This window comes from Numida meleagris, chromosome 1 (genome assembly GCF_002078875.1).
Source record: "Numida meleagris isolate 19003 breed g44 Domestic line chromosome 1, NumMel1.0, whole genome shotgun sequence".
In the NCBI taxonomy this organism is placed as follows: Eukaryota; Metazoa; Chordata; class Aves; order Galliformes; family Numididae; genus Numida; species Numida meleagris.
Genome location: NC_034409.1, coordinates 98,253,860 through 98,272,762, shown reverse-complemented (window position 1 = coordinate 98,272,762; position 18,903 = coordinate 98,253,860).

Sequence of the window (18,903 nt, the reverse complement as noted above, 5' to 3'; positions counted from 1 at the left end):
ACTGTTTCCTAGGATGCGGAATTTGCATTTTCCATTAACTTCACAGAAGACATAGACCAGCTTGACTGTAGACACTCCCATTCTTCTTACCTGACAAGTCACTTAGATCTTCTGCAAACAATCCTCTTAGGTTTCAAGCGTACTCTAAATAATGCAAAGTTCTTTACTCACTTAGCCTATCCAGTTTTGAGCATTGGGATTTCTGACAAGCTAAGTGTGTTACTCACTCCCTGCCTTGGGCATACTATGAACTCCTCCTAGCATGTGATTTTCACTAAACTATGCCCTAGAAATTCTTTAATTAATATAAGTTACTGGTGACTAGTTTTTTTTTTTTTTGTTTTCTTAGTGAGTCAAGAGAAGCAAATATACACTATTAATCTTATCTCAGAAAATATTGTTTAATTCTTTCTTCTTACATCTCAAGGAGTTCTGCATTAAAAACAAGAGAAAACAAAATAGGTCTTTAGCAAGATAAAGTCTACACTAAAGTCTGCATTCAAAAAAAATCTACTGACATCAGTGAACATGGTGTACATTGATCAAATAAGGTAAATATTACTTTTCCATGCTGGTATTTGAGAGACTGCCAGGGAAAAAAACCAAAACCCTATGATTCCATTTTTTTAGAATCCTTTCCTGAGTATCATATCTCCCGCAGTTATTTCCCTCTTTATGCCATCCACAAAGCTTTCTATCTCCTCTGTTTCCTTCCATTAACAATTGAACTTATTGATCTGTTTTAAAATGAATTCTACAGCTCAAATGTGGTGATGCTTTTCCATTCGTTACAGAGGAGTATGTCCTAGGACTTCTATAGTTTGGTGGATTTTTTAAGATTTTAGAATTCTGACTGGAATTTGAATAACCTTAAAAATAAATAGAATCATAGAATTGCTCAGGTTGGAAAGGACCTTCAAGATCATCAAGTCCAACCGCAACCTAACCATACTGCTCTAACAACCCACCGCTAAATCATGTCCCCGAGCATAAATAACAATAATAATAATAATAAACAAAAGCCAAACAAAACCACCAACAAATACCTCATAAATATAGAACAAGAAAACAAAAAAAACACCATCAAGGCAGACTGAGTCTGGGAGGGGAAGCTCCCTTCTGTTCTACCTTATGCTCAGTGCCAAATACAGGCTCAGATGGCCTCTGGAGGAGAAGGAGAGGGACTGATAGTCCACAGGTCTGGGTCCAAACCTGTCCACAGTTTCTTGTACAAGGTCTGTAAATGGATAGTGAGATCCTTATCCTTCTTTTTATATTGTGTTGTGCATTGCGTATGGTCTAGAGTATTAAAAAGAAAAAGAGAAGAGGGAAGGAAGGAAGGAAAAAAAGGAAGAAGAATGCCTCACATTTAGCACTGCTAGATATTTAAGTGCCTATGAGTGAAAATGTGCGTCTAGACAAGCAAAAAGAAGGGACTGTGAGAGAGAATGCCTCTCCATCATTGGGGATTTTCTTATGCCAGAGAATTCAGAAATGGTTGGTTGAGTGAGATTTATGATCTCTTCATGATACTAGAGCAGAATAATTAAACCGTAAAAGGATAGCATTTCAGTTTCTCGTATCCTAAAAATATGGAGTGTACCACAAAATGTGTTGGTCCCTTGTCTTGCTCTCGTACAATGGCTATTTCCTACTGACATCAGTGGACAAGATGTATGCAGATTAGATAAGGTAACTTTTCCATGCTGGTAATTTATAGATTGCCACAACACCTCTCAACACATTATGAACATCTAGGTGCAACTCAGTTCAGTATTTACAAAGAATCTTTGATTCCTCTAATAGAAGTGTTCCCAACTGATGTTTGCAAGGGTCTTATTTTTTTACATCGTAAAAAACATTACCTGAATAAATGAATAAGTAAATAAATAAATAGGTACACAGTAAGATATACAGAGAAATCAACAACTTGGAAATTAAGCTTCTGCATCTGCCACAGAATAGTTAGAAATTTCACTAGAACCCAAAATTCACCACCCCCTTATGCTAGAAATGCAATTTCTGATATTTCAAACTGTTTCTGAATAGTCTGTGAAAAAAAAAAAAGAAGCATGTGATGACAATATTTGTAAGCTATGTCATAAAATCACCTTATAAGCCCAATTTTTGACAATATTTACACGTAACCCTCTGTCTGGCAATTTATCCCAAATTTAACATATTATTTATATAGCATCAATAGCCTGCTGGATTTATTACAGGCATGCAGGAAGACATATGGGTAGATTCTTCTCTCATTTGTACTAGCATAAATCAGAACTAAAAATGCTGAGGTTACTCAAGTTCCACTTGTTTAAAGGTGGACTAAAAATGCTCTGATGCAAGCTCAAACTTATCTGTGTTTTTCCTACCTAAATGAGATTGTGCCAGACAGGTTTTAACAACGTTATCCAAACCCTTCTTTTTTATCCAGTCTCGTTAGTGAGTTACTGAAATCTTTTAAATATCATCAAGGATTTGTGCCATTGTCTTTCCATCTTTGACTCAGCCAGTATCCAAATGTCTCCCTTGAAGCCATACTTATTTCATTGGAGTAGTGTCAAGCTACATTAATTATGTCATTTTTTTTTTTAATTTAGGAACAATATTTTAAAATCTTGAAATATTTATGGCAGTTTGGTTGTAGTTGCATCTGTTCAGAACTTTAGAAGCTCAAGGAAATTTTGGAAACTGAGAAGCTGCCACCGTTAGAGCATTTGGGAGCTTACTGCAGATTAATGCACGTGGGGTGCATTAAAGAGTGTTGCCAGCAGGTCGAGGGAGGTGATCCTCCCCCTCTACTCTGTAGTATTGTGTACATTTTTCAGCTCTCCTATACAGGGACCTCCTTCTATGAGATCCAGTGGAGTCCAGCGGAGGGCAACAAAGATGATTAAGGGCCTGGAGCATCTCCCACACAAGGAAAGGCTGAGAGACCTGGGACTCTCCTATCTGGAGAAGACTGAAAGGGGATCTTATAATTGTTTTTAAATATCTGAAGTGCAGGCATCAAGTCAGTGGGGGTGGAGTCTTTTCTGTGGCATGCAGAAATAGAACAAAGGGCAATGAGCAGAAACTGGACCGCAGGAAGTTCCATACTAACACAAGGAAGAACATTTTCACTACCAGAGTGACAGAGCACTGGAACAGGCTGCCCAGAGAGGTGGTGGAGAGGTAGTGGCATCTCTCTGGAGATATTCAAAATCCATCTGGATGCCTACCCGTGCGACCTGCTGTAGGGAACTCATGTTAGCAGTGGGGTTGGACTCGCTCTCTAGAGGTCCCTTCCACCCCCTACAATTCTGTGATTCTGTGATTCTGTAATAGTCTACCACTATACCATAGCTTTTTACTTATACCTTTGATTTGCGGGAATAGGTTGCTGGTGCCTCTCATGAGCTTAAGTTCAGAAAATGTTAATACAAATTTATGAACATTTATCAAAACTAAAATATATATATATAAACTCAACATATCAATCCCTTCATTGAAACTGCTATGTCTCATGCTGCATTTTGTTGTGCCTATGTTTTGCTATGATAATAAATACAATACTTGGTCAACAGTGAAACTTGAAACATCAGATCATAGAAAATGAAAGTGAACAAAAGATCATTGCAACTCCTCAATTAACTCTAGTGGGGCTACTCTCTTCTGATCTATTTTACCTTGATCTGCTTTTTTGTTGTTGTTGTTTATACTTCCAAAATGTACCAAATCATAGAATGGATTTAGTGAAAAAGCCTTAAAGGGTCCACAACACTTCACTTCACACTACTGCATTAAGGTAACAGGATCTGGTCTCAGAAGTTTGTAACATTTTAAAGTCAACACATTTCTCACAGTGACCAGAAAGTATAAACTATTTTTTTCAGAAATTCTTTGTGAAGAAAGAGGAAAAATAATACCTCATTTTTTTCTTTCTACTTCATTCTTGCTTCAAAAACAGAGGTAAAATCCAAAGAAATCCTGATCCATTTTAGCTGCTGCTCTTGTGCTTTCTGAAAGGAGGAAAAGAAAGAATAATGTTAATACTAATAAATATTTCAAGAAGCCCTAATTCAAATTTTTCACTTCATACATATCTATGAATTAAGTACACTTGTATTCATTATCTTGATAACTATATATATGTATGTTAAGGTGGAATGAACTCTTCATTGGAATGTTTGCTTGTTGCTTTTGGATTTGCTGACTGAATAGCAGAAGTGATGAATGAGTATATTTAAGTGGAGAATGAAGAGAGCATACAGGAAAAGGTATTGCTATCTTCCCAGAGCCCTACTGACCTCAACAGAGTTTTGATCTGGTTCTGCAGTGAATCTTCACACAGGGAACAGCAAGTTTTAAGTTTGGTGACAGTAAGAACTAAGACAGTAAGAAAAAAAATGGAAATAATTTTATGGTTGGAGGACCAAAAATCCTACACATACTTAATTAACTAATGGAAGAGGACATAGAAATGAGAAACATTTAAAAAAAATTATCTGTTTAGAGGGTGGTTGTCTTATATAACTAACACATTTTGCATAGCTACATGTCTAGAATTTATGCAAATTATCTCGAGATATATTTTGCATATTTGTGTAATTTGCATATGCTCACCTTTATTGGAAGGATAGATTAAATGCTGGAGAATGTTTCAGCCTATTTGACAGCTCTGGTGAATGAATTCTACAGGTTAGCTAATGTTCATTGTCCCTTCCACCATTTCTCATTTTGGTATTGGTGAAAACAGGGATAACAAGGGACAGTGGACTTGAAAACAGGGAATCTATTTTTTTTATTTCTGTTCCCTCTTTGTGTCAGTTGTAGGTGCTACTTCATCCCACTCCTTTTCCTGTCCTTGCCAGCAGCAGTCATCCTCTTCTCCACATTTTAGTTATAATGCTATATTAGCTAGTCAGTTGAGTCAAAATCATACTAATGAGCATACTAGAATGGATTTTTAAATATCTGAAGTATGCAGAGCATCCCTTCTTCTCACTATGAACAAAGTGTTAGTACAGAATTACATCAGAATTTCATACCACTTGATGAAAATGAATTAAGTGTTGTTTGTGCAAAAACGAGCATGAGCTGCTACTCTTTGAATTCTGGTTTTGAAAATACCAGCATCTGTGCTATAACCGACTGGCCTTTCACAAGGTCCAGAGTCAAATGTGAGTCTGCTAGTTTGGAGGGATGTCTGAAGTTTTTCCTTTAAGTCACCTCTAAAAACCTGAGTATGGGGGAAAAAAATCCCAGATTCCTTCTCATTTCACCCAACAGAAATGCATGGAATGAATTTGCATATGGATGCAGTGGATGGAATCTGTTCCAGCTAAAGAATTCATTTTACAAAAGCCGTCTTTGATTTATTTTTGGGATGCTTTCAGGGTTATTGAACTCAATAAAATTGATTGAGAACAGAACATCAAAACTACAAGCACAACAGAACTTCAAGTGCAAATTATTAGACGCATTTCACTGTTCATAATACAGCTGGATTGGTAGCATTTTGTAGATATTCGAATTTTGATAAGAAATTACTGAGCTTTGGAACCTTGAAAATTTCATGAATAACAGAAAAGGAAGCCACTTGTCTTCATTGTCTTTTTTGTGAGATTTCAACTATGTCATTACTGAGAAGAGTCAACATTTAGAACTAGGAGGCAAGTATTCTTGCACTAAATCATTTAAGTCCCAGTGATACAGAATAGAAATCAAAGTTATCTGTGTCTACCTTTAGATTTTCCAAATCTATTCATTTCTTCTACAGTTATCTTGGAATTTTGGAAGTCCTTATTGCTATTTCAGAAGTCTGGCAATGTCTCACAACTTCCCCAGAAGCATTTGTATTTTCAGTTTTCTGGACTCTTTTCTGGAACCTAATCTTGAAGACTGACAAATATATATGTGGGAAAAAAAAGAAAAGAAAAAAAAGGAAAGGATTACTTCTACTTTCAACAACTCTAAAGCACATACTTTAGGGAATGTGTCTTGCTGAGTTTTTCCTGCTTTCAGTGGCAACTCAGAGATGCCATTACTGAGTGAAATAAATTGCTCTTAGAATGCAGCATTCATTTACTACCTTATTTAATTTTCAGTTTTATTCTTGCTATTTTTTAGAAATTCTGTTAAAATAAATCGATTTTTTTTCTGTTGAAGTTTCATCTACTTAAAAAGTAGCCTAGGAACAAGAATTAAAAAGGAAAAAACAACAAAGGAAACACATTTTTGTTCTGTACCAATAAAGAAACTTCCAGAGCCAATAATAGCTTTGGACAGAAGTGATGTGAATGACATTATTTCTTTTGTTTTAATTAATTCCAATTAATTTTAGCCTCTGGAGCATGTGCTGAGCTTTAAATACATATCTCTGCCAAAAATCAAAGACAGATTATAACTTAAGCTGTGTTCCCCATCTATATAGAATCAATAAAACAATTCCTATACTCTATGAAGTTCTGCAATGATATACTGATTGTCTGCCATTGAGAACAAAGCTGTCCCACACTTGACAGCTCCTGCTCAGATTAGAAAACCCCTCCCTGTCAAAGGAAATTATTAGTCACTGCCAATAAACTGGAAATGCCTTCAACAGCAGCAAGGCCAGCTAGGGGATGGATTGTCCCTAAAAATGTTGACTTACGCAGCTAAGTAAAACAAAAAGACATTAAAAAATGAATGATGTAGAAAAACTCCCTACAGTTACTTAAGAACAGCTGCCCTCCAGGGAAGTATGGCCTTTTCTTAACTTTGATGAAATCAGGGATAGAGTCCAAATTGCAGCTAATTGAAACTACTAAGAACAAACAGTTATCTCGGAAGTTCAAGATTAATTTGACTAAGGTAAAAGAGGAATGTTATCTGAGAGATAGCTAATTAAGACGTGGAATAAGTAATCAAATGATTCTTCTGACCTGACCCAGAATAATATATTTCATATAAGAAAGGCATCGTTCATTTAGGTGAAACAGAGGTCACCTGTTTTAAATGCTGAAATGAGAGAATTTTAAATATGTTCCTTTTTTGTTCACTCTTTAATTTTCTAATATCCATCCAAATCAGGACATACAGCTGTCTTCACATTTTAATGATTTCAAAGTAAAGTGGAATTGATGCAGAAACTTAAAAGTCAGCTCCTAAAATAGTTTGATATGAGATAGGCATGATGAGAGGACTCAGATAACAGTATCTGGTGAAAGATTCTTAAACAGAATAATTACTGAATAATTATAAATATTAGCCTTGCAACTGACTATAATACAGAGGGCATGCATTTGAGTAACTAAAAAAGGACCAGATCTCATTATAGTGAGTGTCCTCAGCATCTAGCTAAGAAAATAGTCTACCCAGAAGGAACCTGCATCTTGTGGAAAGGACACATGTAGGAGCAAGGGAAAAGTACGAGGAGGAAGGAATGGCAGAGAGGGACTGACCACAGCCCCCATTGCTGGCAATCTCTGTGATATTCCAGGCAGGGAGGAGGTAGAGGGACTGGGAATGAAGGAGTGAAGTTGAGCCTGGGACAAGGAAGGAAGGGGTAAGGTGTTAATTTAATTATTATTTATTTCTTACCACTCTTCTCAATTATACTTGGCAATATATGACGTCACATCTGTTATGCCCATGGTAGTAATTGATAAGTGATCTCCCTGTTCTATATCTCAGCCCAGGAGTTTTCTCATCTTGTTTGCTTTCTGCTGTTCTGTTGAGGAGAGGGACTGGGAGAACAGCTGGCTAGTCTATCTGGCAGTCATCTGTGTTTGATCACAGTAAATCATAGAAATATTTTGTGCAGATCAAGAAATGGTTAAAACGAACAGTTTTTTGTATTTAGCTAAGATATTTAAGAGTTGTTTGAAGAGATATGTTATATGCAATCAAGGTAATTAACAGAGATGAATGGTGCATATGCTGGAGTGCCTTGTAGGACTATAGTCAGCTGGAGAATAAGCTGGAGAAATCAGGAAAACAGCAGTTTGGAGCATCTTAAGTGGTCTAAGAGAAAGACACTGCTGTCAGCAATGGAGACACTTGTCTCCACTACACACTGAGTGTCTGACCTTTTCTGGAGATTGGACTCACCGTGTGAACGTTACTGTATGCCAAGATCTTAATAAATCGTTTTCTCTTTTTAACCACCTTTCTGTCCAACACTGAGTCTATTCAATGTGTTATCTACACTGGGAAAGGAACCTACAGAAGCCTAAATGCTTTACATAGTCATCATCTAAGGTTAAAAAAAAAATCAATTTTGTCAATGTTCAAAGGAATGAACACAGCTGATATAGCTGTTACCATTAACCTTAAGCAAAACCTGACTGACTCTCTGCAGAGGACAGAGCTTTAGATTTATTACACAGTGTGGCTGTATATTTTTGGATGGCATTGCAGATTTTCTTTTCTTTCTGATGTATATAGAATGAAGGTGTTCACTAGTCTGCTCTATATTTTTTCAATTCTAATCACTCACAGGTAAATTTTTGTTAAAAGCAGAACAAAATATCCCTAACCCCCCTAGCAACTAGTATCTTATCATTAAGAAAATATTTTCAGTATGTCCTGAGAAGTTAGCAGTGTTGCATTACTTAATTTACCTTTTTTTTTTCCTCTCTTTTTAAAAAATTCTTTTTATTTGAGATTGTATAATGGAAGGTGTAGGAAGGAGTGGTCCCTTTCTAGGGACCTTAGCAGAACTCTGGGTAGTACCAACTACAGGGTGCTGCATGAGTTGGCGGAAGGTCATTTCATTCCTCTTGGTCATCTACCCTTCACTCTTCCTGTAATCTGTCTCACCTATTAAAACTATAGGCTAACAGAGAACTATCATTCACCATCTACATTTTAAATGCTTAGCAGAGTGAAGTTGTGCTAAGACAGAACCTTAAAACTCAACTGTAATAAATATTAATCTGAAACTGTATTTCTTAATGTCATACACTATCTGTGTTGGGTAATGTATTAATATAATTTTTGGATACTGAAAGCAAAGTATTTTTGCATTTCTCTTGAGATTTACTTAAAAATTAGATAAATAATTTCTTAGAATATTGTTTCCTAATATTTGGAATTAAGAACACAGATAAAAGTCAGTCTTCAAAAGCAGAGAGTTTAATATGCATTATTTCATATGAAAGAAGCTTACTGCCAATTCTGTAATTCGATGTATTCTTCTGGTTTTAATAGCAGTTTAATAAAAAGCAAGATCTAATTGGAGCAAACCTAATTGTTTTTGGAATTTCTGATGAAAAACAGGGTAGTGTAAGATATGGAGAAATAACTGTATGATGAGGTAATATAGAGACTGCACATTTGTGGCTCTTACATATAACTCTACTTAGTATGAGTTCTGAATTTTGTTAATTAAAGACTTTTCTATTTCCACTAGATGGCTGCTTCTGAAAGACTAGCCTCTTAGCATAAAATTAATTAACCTTCAGAAGACAGTCTGAGGTACTTCAATGACCCCACTGCTGCCAAAAAAGTAAATCACATTACTGGATGTTTCACAAATCTTTTAAAGGCCTTATATGACGTGTGGTGAAAGAGTATAAAATATTAGATATCCTTTTGTTTTACATCATATGCTAGAGGAAAACAGAAGGTAATTATTTCTGCACCATATATCAGAACAGTGATTTTTCTCACATTTGAAGAAGTATGGGGACACTATGTAACATGTAGAGGATACCATGTCAGTTTCACTCTCCTTGATCCTTAGTGTATAATATTCTACTCTTTCCCTATCCCCAGAAAGAAGCATTATACAAATACTAAACATCAGAACCTATTGGCGCAGGCATGTTTTCCTTCATATCTAAAAACCATCATAACTTTTTTCCAGATTTCAAATCTATCTTATTTGTATCCTACTTCTAGGCACAAGGAAAGTGAAGGATGCATTCTAATCTGTGACCAAAGATGAAAAAGAGGAAAGGATTTTATTTCTAAATCCTCCTTCCTTTTGAACAAACATCATCAAAAACCTTACACAAATGCCTTTTTATAATCTGTTTTGATTTAGAGAACTGCAGTGAATTAATTTAGGAATTACATATCTTCTTTAACAACAGAAAATGTTATGGCTAGTGACATGAAGTTACTTGGTGGTCTGGCTTATCTGCACCAGATTTTTTATTACATACTTCAGAGTTCCTATGAGGGATCTTAAGTATGTGTAGGAATGCACTGAATTCACAAAATCTATTGAACTGAGAATCATGCTCTGAGTTTTCCTGCGTCCTCTGTACCTCTATCCTGTATGACTTTGGATAGACTATTTTGACTCTGTGATTTTAATTTACTCATCTGTAAGTTGAGAATCTACTTCTTGTCTTAAAACAAGTCTAAGTAGTTTACTATGATACTAAGCATGCGACACACAAGAAAATCACGCACTTAACATCAAAGAAATGTTTCTTTATGTACTGCAACTAACACTGTCATACTCTAGTTCTACATCTGTTGCTGCTAGACATTTGCCAGCTTTCCAAAATGTTACCACTGAAGCTCAGAAGCCAGAGAAGAGGAAAGAGGAGAATTATGTAGTTTGATTGCCAAAGCTTACTTGCCAATGTGACTCCCATCTACAAGAAGGGTTGTAAGGAGGATTTGGGGAACTGCAGGCCTGTCAGCCGGAACTCAGTGCCAGGGAAGGTTATGGAGCAGATTGTCTTGAGGGAGATCACATGGCATTTACTGGACAACCAGGGGATCAGGCCTAGCCAGCATGGATTCATGAAGGGCAGGTCCTGCTTGACCAACCTGATCTTCTATGATCGAGTGACTCGCCTGGTGGATGAGATAAAGGTTGTTGATGTGGTCTACCTAAACTTCATCAACGCCTTCAACACAGTCTCCCACAGTATTCTCCTGGAGAAGCTGGCAGCCCGTGGCTTGGACAGGTACACTCTTTGCTGGATAAAAACCTGGCTGGATAGCCATGCCCAGAGAGTGGTGGTGAATGGAGTTAAATCCAGCTGGTGACTGATCATGAGTGGTGTTCCTCAGGGGTCAGTGCTGGGGCCTGTCCTCTTCAATATCTTTATTGATGACCTGGATGAGGGCATTGAGAGCACTCTCAGTAAGTCTGCAGATGACACCAAGTTGTCAGGAAGTGTCAATCTGCCTGGGGGTAGCAAGGCTCTACAGAGGGATCTGGACAGGCTGGATCTCTGGGCTGAAGCCAGTGGGATGAGGTTCAACAAGACCAAGTGCCAGGTGCTGCACTTTGGCCGCAACAACCCCAGGCAATGCTACAGGCTTGGAGCAGAGTGGCTGGAAGGCTGTGTAGAAGAAATGGACCTGGTGGTATTGGTTGATCCTTGGCTGAGCATGAGCCAGCAGTGTGCCCAGGTGGCCAAGAAGGCCAATGGCATCCTGACTTGTGTCAGAAATAGTGTTGCCAGTAGGAGTAGGGAAGTCATTGTCCCTCTGTACTCAGCCCTGGTGAGGCCCCACCTCGAGTACTGTGTCCAGTTTTGGGCCCCTCACTGCAAGAAAGACATTGAGGCCCTGGAGCATTTCCAGAGAAGGGCAATGAAGCTGGTGAGGGGTCTGGAGCACAGGCCTTATGAGGAGAGGCTGAGGGAGCTGGGATTGTTCAGTCTGGAAAAGAGAAGGCTCAGGGGAGACCTTATTGCTCTCTATAACTACCTGAAGGGAGGTTGTAGTGAGCTGGGGGTCAGCCTCTTCTCTCTTGTAACTAGTGATAGGACTAGAGGGAATGGCCTCATCTTGCGCCAGGGGAGATTTAGGCTGGATGTTAGGAAATTCTACTTTTCTGAAAGAGTGGTCAGGCGCTGGAATGGTCTGCCCAGGGATGTGGTTGAGTCACTGTCCCTGGAGGTGTTCAAGAAACATTTAGATATAGCATTGAGTGACATGGTTTAGTGGGGTTATTGGTGGTAGGTGGATGGTTGGACTGGATGATCTTGTAGGTCTTTTCCAACCTTGGTGATTCTATGATTCTGTGATTCTATGATTCTGTGATTCTATGATTCTATGATTCTATGATTCTATGATCATTCATGTTTGTCAAAGTTAGACTTTTCTGTCAAGTGCAAATTGCAGTGAACAACTCTTAGTAGCTGCCTCCTTCAATATTCAAAAATTACTGGTCTATCTTAAGATTCCTGCTTAATAGAAGAAAACCCACTTGCTTATTCTGTCCTGAGTAAATTTTATTTCTGATGGAAACAGTTTTGATAAAGCTAACTGAGTTAGCTGCAATGAATTTTGTTATCAGGATCCCTTTCCTTCCTAAATCATTCCTCAATTTCTTCTCCACCAAAACTGGGAATTCTGCAATTTTTTTTCAAGGATTCAAGGCCCAGAACTGGTACAGTGGCTCTGAGATGAGACAAAATTACTATGTTTGAAGGGAGAACTATGAGAAAGTCTGAGTAATAGGTCCATGCAAGTTAAATGTACACAGTAGGACCATAGAGATGGAAAGAATGTACCTCAAAAATTCAAAGTGAAAGAACAATGGAATGGATAGGTTTAAAACTATAAAGGGAAAATATAGAAAAGTATCAATGGCAGAAGAGTTGGAATATATCTCCCTCCTGCCTCATGAATTCCTTTCTGCCCAGCAAAGGCCCTTCAGGTATCTTACTGAGATGCTGAGCCATTGCTTCTTTGCTTAGCAGATTCTTAAAGCCTAGTGATCTTCTGTGTCTGCACTCATCAGTAAAGAATTATACTTGTATTTTTAATTATACTTTATTTATTTTTATGTGTATATGTATATATATATGAGGGCTGCACTGAAAGTAATGCCAACCTATTTTATTGTGTTGACCCATGACATCAGAGGCGGATGTTGGTGGTATGGCAATAGAGGTTGAACCTTCCCACCAATATTCTGTTACATTTTGTTGTTGTGTGACAGATGGCAGCAGAGGGGTAGTCTGACAGAATGACATCTGACATGGAAGTGTGTATAAAGCAAAGATATGTCACTGAATTCCTCCATGAGGAAAAAATTGCACTCATTGACATTCATCAACTCATGCTGAACGTTTATGGAGACCAAAGAGTGGATGTCAGCACAGTGAGTGTAGGTGGTATGTTTCTGCAGTGACAACTGCAAGCCACATTCTAGATGGCCGTGAACATTTGTCACACCATGAAATGAAGAGCGTAGCTCACCCATGGGAAGTGGCTACTGGCGCTGACTATGTTGAAAAATAGTGTTTTGCAGCTGAGAATTTGCTGTATCAACTAGTATTATTGTTCTCTTTGTAGCTGTTTTAGTTTCCATGGATACAAATAGGAGGGATTACTTTCAGAGCAACCTGTGTGTGTGTGTATACGTTTGTGCACACACATATATACACACATATCTATCCTATTTGTAAAGACTATTCTTGCTCAGCTACAAGATGACCAACTATAGTGACCCCAAAAGAGAAAGTAATAACAGTAAACATTTGAAATAGTTTTAGAAAGAAAATAGAAAGAAAATGCAAAGCAAAGAGGCCATCCAGTCTCTTTTTAAAAAAATACTACCGAATAAGACATTCAAAATATTAACATTAAATCACATATATATACAAAATTAAATGCTATGCTCTTCAGTAACTCTGAAGAGAGTTACTGAAACTCTGGGATGATTTAAAATAATCATAATTAATAGTTCTCCATCTATTATCAGTCATTTTAACACTCCAGAATTTCAATACGAAGGGCTGACTTTTTTTGAAGTATGATGCTGGGCATTCTAAGTCACCAATTAGGATGCAAACCCACATGCTACCTATTGCTAAAATATACTCAATCTGCATACAAAAAAAGAGAGTCAAACAAACAAGAATGCTGCTTCTGGAATTTAAAGTAACTGAGATATAAACCCGATTCTAAGCCAAGAGAACTTTTCACTGTAGAAAAAAAAAAAAAAGACAACACTATTTTCTTATTTCAAAGGTTGGATATGGTAAAATAAATATCAATTCTTATGGTAGTACTTGGTCAGTATAATAACTTCTGCATTCCAGACTGAAGATAATGTTTGACATATCTTGTTTCATTATACAAATCACATAATAATAATGTAAAGGTTGGGGATTTATAATGTTATTTAGTTGTATTTTGAGACTCTCATGTCAACACCTCAGTCAGCAGCCACTGAAAGCCAGAAGAGTTTGCAGTGCTCAAAGCATCTCAGTTATTTTCTCCTAAAAGTTATTTCAAATCTTAAATTTCTGCTTCTGTGCTTCATAACAATAACATCAGCAGGCAACAGAAGCCTAAATACAGACAGAATCTAAAAGAGTTTTCTTTACCGATTATCCTTGAAAGAAAACAAAATTGGTGAATGTATGCTGCATAGAAATCTTCCCAGATTTTTCTGATGTCTTCCAAACTAAGTATTCTAATCATCACTGTGTATTGTAAACCACACCTGGGCAGAAGTAGTTCACTTGCACATGTTGAATGTGCTGAATTTCTTGTCATTGTTTTAAGCATCTTCAGCTAAACATTTCAAAAAGCTAAAAATTTTGTTGTGGAGAACCACATTATTTTAAGGACTTTGAAATCATACCTCTCAGTTTAATTTTCTTCCTCCGGGGATTGAACGTAAGAAGAACATGACATAGTGACATGCTACATCTACAAATTTGTACAAGCATATTTATTAATAGAGTACAAGACCTGTAAAAATAAGTACTCCAAAGTAGGAAGTGTAAGAGCTAATTTTTTTCTCTGTGACCTCAATTAATTGTTTTTCACAGCATGTTCATTATAATATAGCATCTGATTACATAATCAAATAATATTTTTGAGTTTCCTCATCAAATATGTGCAAGTTACTTGAGAAATGAGCTGATGGATGTAAGTGTGATAAGTATATTCATCATACTAGAATGGTGTAACTGTGTTTGTACTGGGCTTACATGGAAATGTTTTGGTGATGGAGATTTGAAGGGGGTGGCTCTGTGAGCAGATCCCAGTGCTGCGCCATGTGAGAGCAGAGCCACTCCAGTTGCTCCAACTGGGACCTGTCACTGCCGGAGCTGAGCCAGGTGCATTCTGGGAGAGTGGAGTTAAGGAAGGGAGAAAAATTGCTGTGCCACAGCAGCTGGGAGAGAGGAGTGTGAACATAAAAACTTTCCTGTCCTAGTCAGTATATACATTGTATTTAGCAATTTCCAAAGGGTTCCATTGGACAATTCTTCCCTTGCCTAGTCCCAGAATCAGTGATCTTGAATTCTGGAGTTTCACCTTCTTCCAGGTACAACACAATTGCCCTCCTAAATTTTATAAATGCTAAGAACTCTAAGGATGATTATGTGCTATCTACTGAACTTATTACTGAAGTTTAAGTTGAGCTATTACCACTCATTGAAAAGTAAAACTACACAGATGACAGGTGGATCTCACTATTTTCTCAGTTTTCTCTGTACTGTTCGTTTTACATTGTTAACTACAGGAACAGGCAAAAGTAATGCACATAGAAACATGGGATTGATATGTGTGATATCTTACTGGATGTTGCAAAACCGTTATGCAACTGAACACCACAATGTTTTTGAAAAAAAATAGGAAATAGGCTATACTCTATGCATGCATACTAAAGCCTGATTTACTTTTCTTTACTAGGACTTCTATCACTGGTTGTTTGATCTGAGTAGACCTCAGAAACGTTATTTACTGCTGACATTTATGAATATAGCCTTACTTTTGGGGCACAGTTGATTAGGCTAGCGTTTCATCAACCCAGCAACAAAGGCCTTTTGAATTATTATTTTGGATTTTTCTCTCTCTTTACTTTTGAAAACACAGCAAAATGTGTACTGTATTCATTCAAGCATGTGGTGAATGAAATGAGAGAAAAAGTAGTTAATGAAGTGTGTAATCTGATGGATCTTTATAGGTCAATACAACACACTATTACTTCACAGTAAAACAAAAGAGAATTCCATATGAAAATAAATACTATAATACAGATTTGATTAGCATATGCACCAACAAAGTTAAAATAATTCCAGCTGTTCAGCACATTTTGTTTTGTTTAATCTTTTGCGCCTAGTTAGTCTGTCTACTTTAACATATTGCGCCTTTAAATCCAGATAGCCTTGGTATAGATACAGACTGGATAGTTACCGTACCAGGATTGCTGATTCCTCATTACGTCAAAAAGTTGCAATTATCTCTGTGTCTTTTCCAAACTATTAAATTATTGCTGAAACACCACTGAACAGCTGTCTGGACCCTTAATATTTTTACTACTGCTTGTACATTTTCCAATTTTGCTTGTACGTTTTCCCATTTATTCAGTTTTTTCCTTATATTTGGTGTCCATAAATATGGCTATTTTTGTAGTGCTAGGTTCATGATTGTTTCAGTTGTTATTCAGAAAGTGATCTTTTTTGGTGACAATATAATTACAGACTCAAAACCACTGTTGTCAGCAGTTATCTATTGGAAATGCTGAATGCCACTGTGAGATAAAAGACTCATAATTCAATTTGATCAAAGTGCTTTAAACAACTACATACAGTGGTGAAACTCCATAAAATATTGATCAGCTCTTTCAAGTAATTCTGAAATAACCCACTTAAAACTTTAAAGACATATAAAGGTTTCATATTTTAATTGTCTAAACTTACTAGAACTCCTTTTATATTAATAACAGAATGGATTCAATAATGTTTACAAATAAAGTGATCCTAATATTTTTGACACTTTATTAATAAGCCATTCAGTTTATTTACAAGACTACAAAGAGACTTGAAGGATTTTTAGGCTAATTGGATAGTAATTATTTGTTCTGAAAATATACTTTCTTTCTTCTGAATATCATGAAGATTACATAAAAATACTAATCTGCCTGGAAAAAAAATGCAGCTTTTTAAATTGTTCATTACCGTGATACTACTTAACCTTTATATAATACTTTTCATGTTCAAAACACAATACAGAAGTTAAGTAATTAATCCTTCCCAGCCTACCTGTGAACTATGTGAAAAAGCATTTTCATTATTTCTTGATGATGACACAGATATGAAGTGAAATTATTTCCCCAAGGCAATGAAAATGGGGAGGGACCACATCAACATTATCAACTGAAGTTCCTTGTATTGCAAGATTACACTTTCTTTCCATGATAAACTAATATTTGCACCTATGAAGAATTGACTCTTATACTGTCCTCCTCCTCAAGTTTTAGTGAACCATACATTACAAAGGAATATTTTAATATATAGCAACATCTTCCTGGAAATTGTGACAATTCTGCTCAAGATTTTGTTTCATTTCATTAATCATATTATCAATGTTTATTTTGTTCTCTCTTATTTTGTCTCACTGTTGGGATTCTGACTGATAAAGTCTATTTTCTTCATAGTGACAAATATGTTGCTATATTTTGGATATGTGATGAAAACAATTTTAATACCACACCGATGTTTTAGTTGTTGCTGAGCTGTGCTTACACAGAGTCAAGGTCTTTGCTGCTGCTCATGCTGCCCTGCCAGCAAAGAGCTGGAGGTATACCAGGAACTGGGAGGGGACAGAGCCAGAAAAGCTGACTCAGATTGCCAAATTTATGCCCCATACCTCATGAGTCTGTGCTCAGCAATAAAAACTAGGGGAAAGATGAAAGAAGGGAGGAAGTTTGGGGTGATGCATTTGTCTTCCTAGGAAATCATCATGTGTGATGAAACCCTGCTTTCCTGAAAATGGCTGAATATCTGTCTGCAAGTGGGAAGCAGAGAATTAATTCCTGACTTTGTTTTGCTTGCACACCCAGGTATTTATGTACCTTGATACACAGTGTTGATATAGATTTTGTTTTGCATGTGTGTGAAACCAGTTTGGAACACTTCTTACAATCCTGAGCAGATACACTGGAATTTAAGAGGCTGTAAACTTTGTATGTTTAATCTTCATTGTGTCATCACATGGGATCACGGAGACTGAAAACCAGTTCACTGGAAATTTAGTGGGCCACTGACACCATCTTTCTTCCCCTCCCATCTGGAATTAATATCAGCCTATTCTATTCATATTTTTATATGCTGTCTGTCATCATAGTTTCTCACAACTTTATATTCTTGACTTATTGTAAACAGTACTTTCTTAGTTATGCGAATGACTAAAAGGTGGAAGAAGCTGATGGAGAAATCACTAATTGGTATTTTTCATTTTGAGATATTCATACAGCAAGTACGATCAAACATTCCAGTGCATGGAATGGGCCCTCATTTACTGACTACTACAGCACTATTTACTACAGCAGATTGAACGAGTACCCTAATTTGTAGCTCCAGAATTCTGGAATGTCTTTCATGTAGTTATATGTTGACTACATGAAAGACATTCATCCTAGTTTAAAGGATGTTATTGACAAGAAAAAAAGAATCATTACCTAGCTCTACAGATACTAGAAAATGCGAACAATGAAAGAAGTTTACACTGATGATCATGGTGTGTCAAATAAAAGGTTTCCATAGAGATCTGAGGGGACTTTCTTTCCTTAGCTTTTTCATGTCATGGTTGAAAAGAAGGTAACATTACTTTGCAAGGGTATTCTTTGTCCCTAGGTAGATATGGCAGTAGTATATTCTGACAGTAAGTATATCAGATTCTAATATTTAATATCTTCAAGTGCTTTGGAAGGCTGATTAAAACTTGTGATTCACAATTTAAATCTATCTCTAAACACGCAAGATTAAGATCGGATATTTATGTATGAGAAATTTTCTTGCATTCACTTTCTGCATGATTCTTTCATTTTATGTAAAATATTTCATTACTATTGGTTACAGTTAGATAGGATAGATAATTCAGAAGATAGGCTTTTATTCTATATATTTAAATATCATTTTTATAATGACTAGGACAGTATTTTGGGTTACTGAAACAAAAAATGTTAAATACCTCAACATTACTTTTTGTTGGGAATAG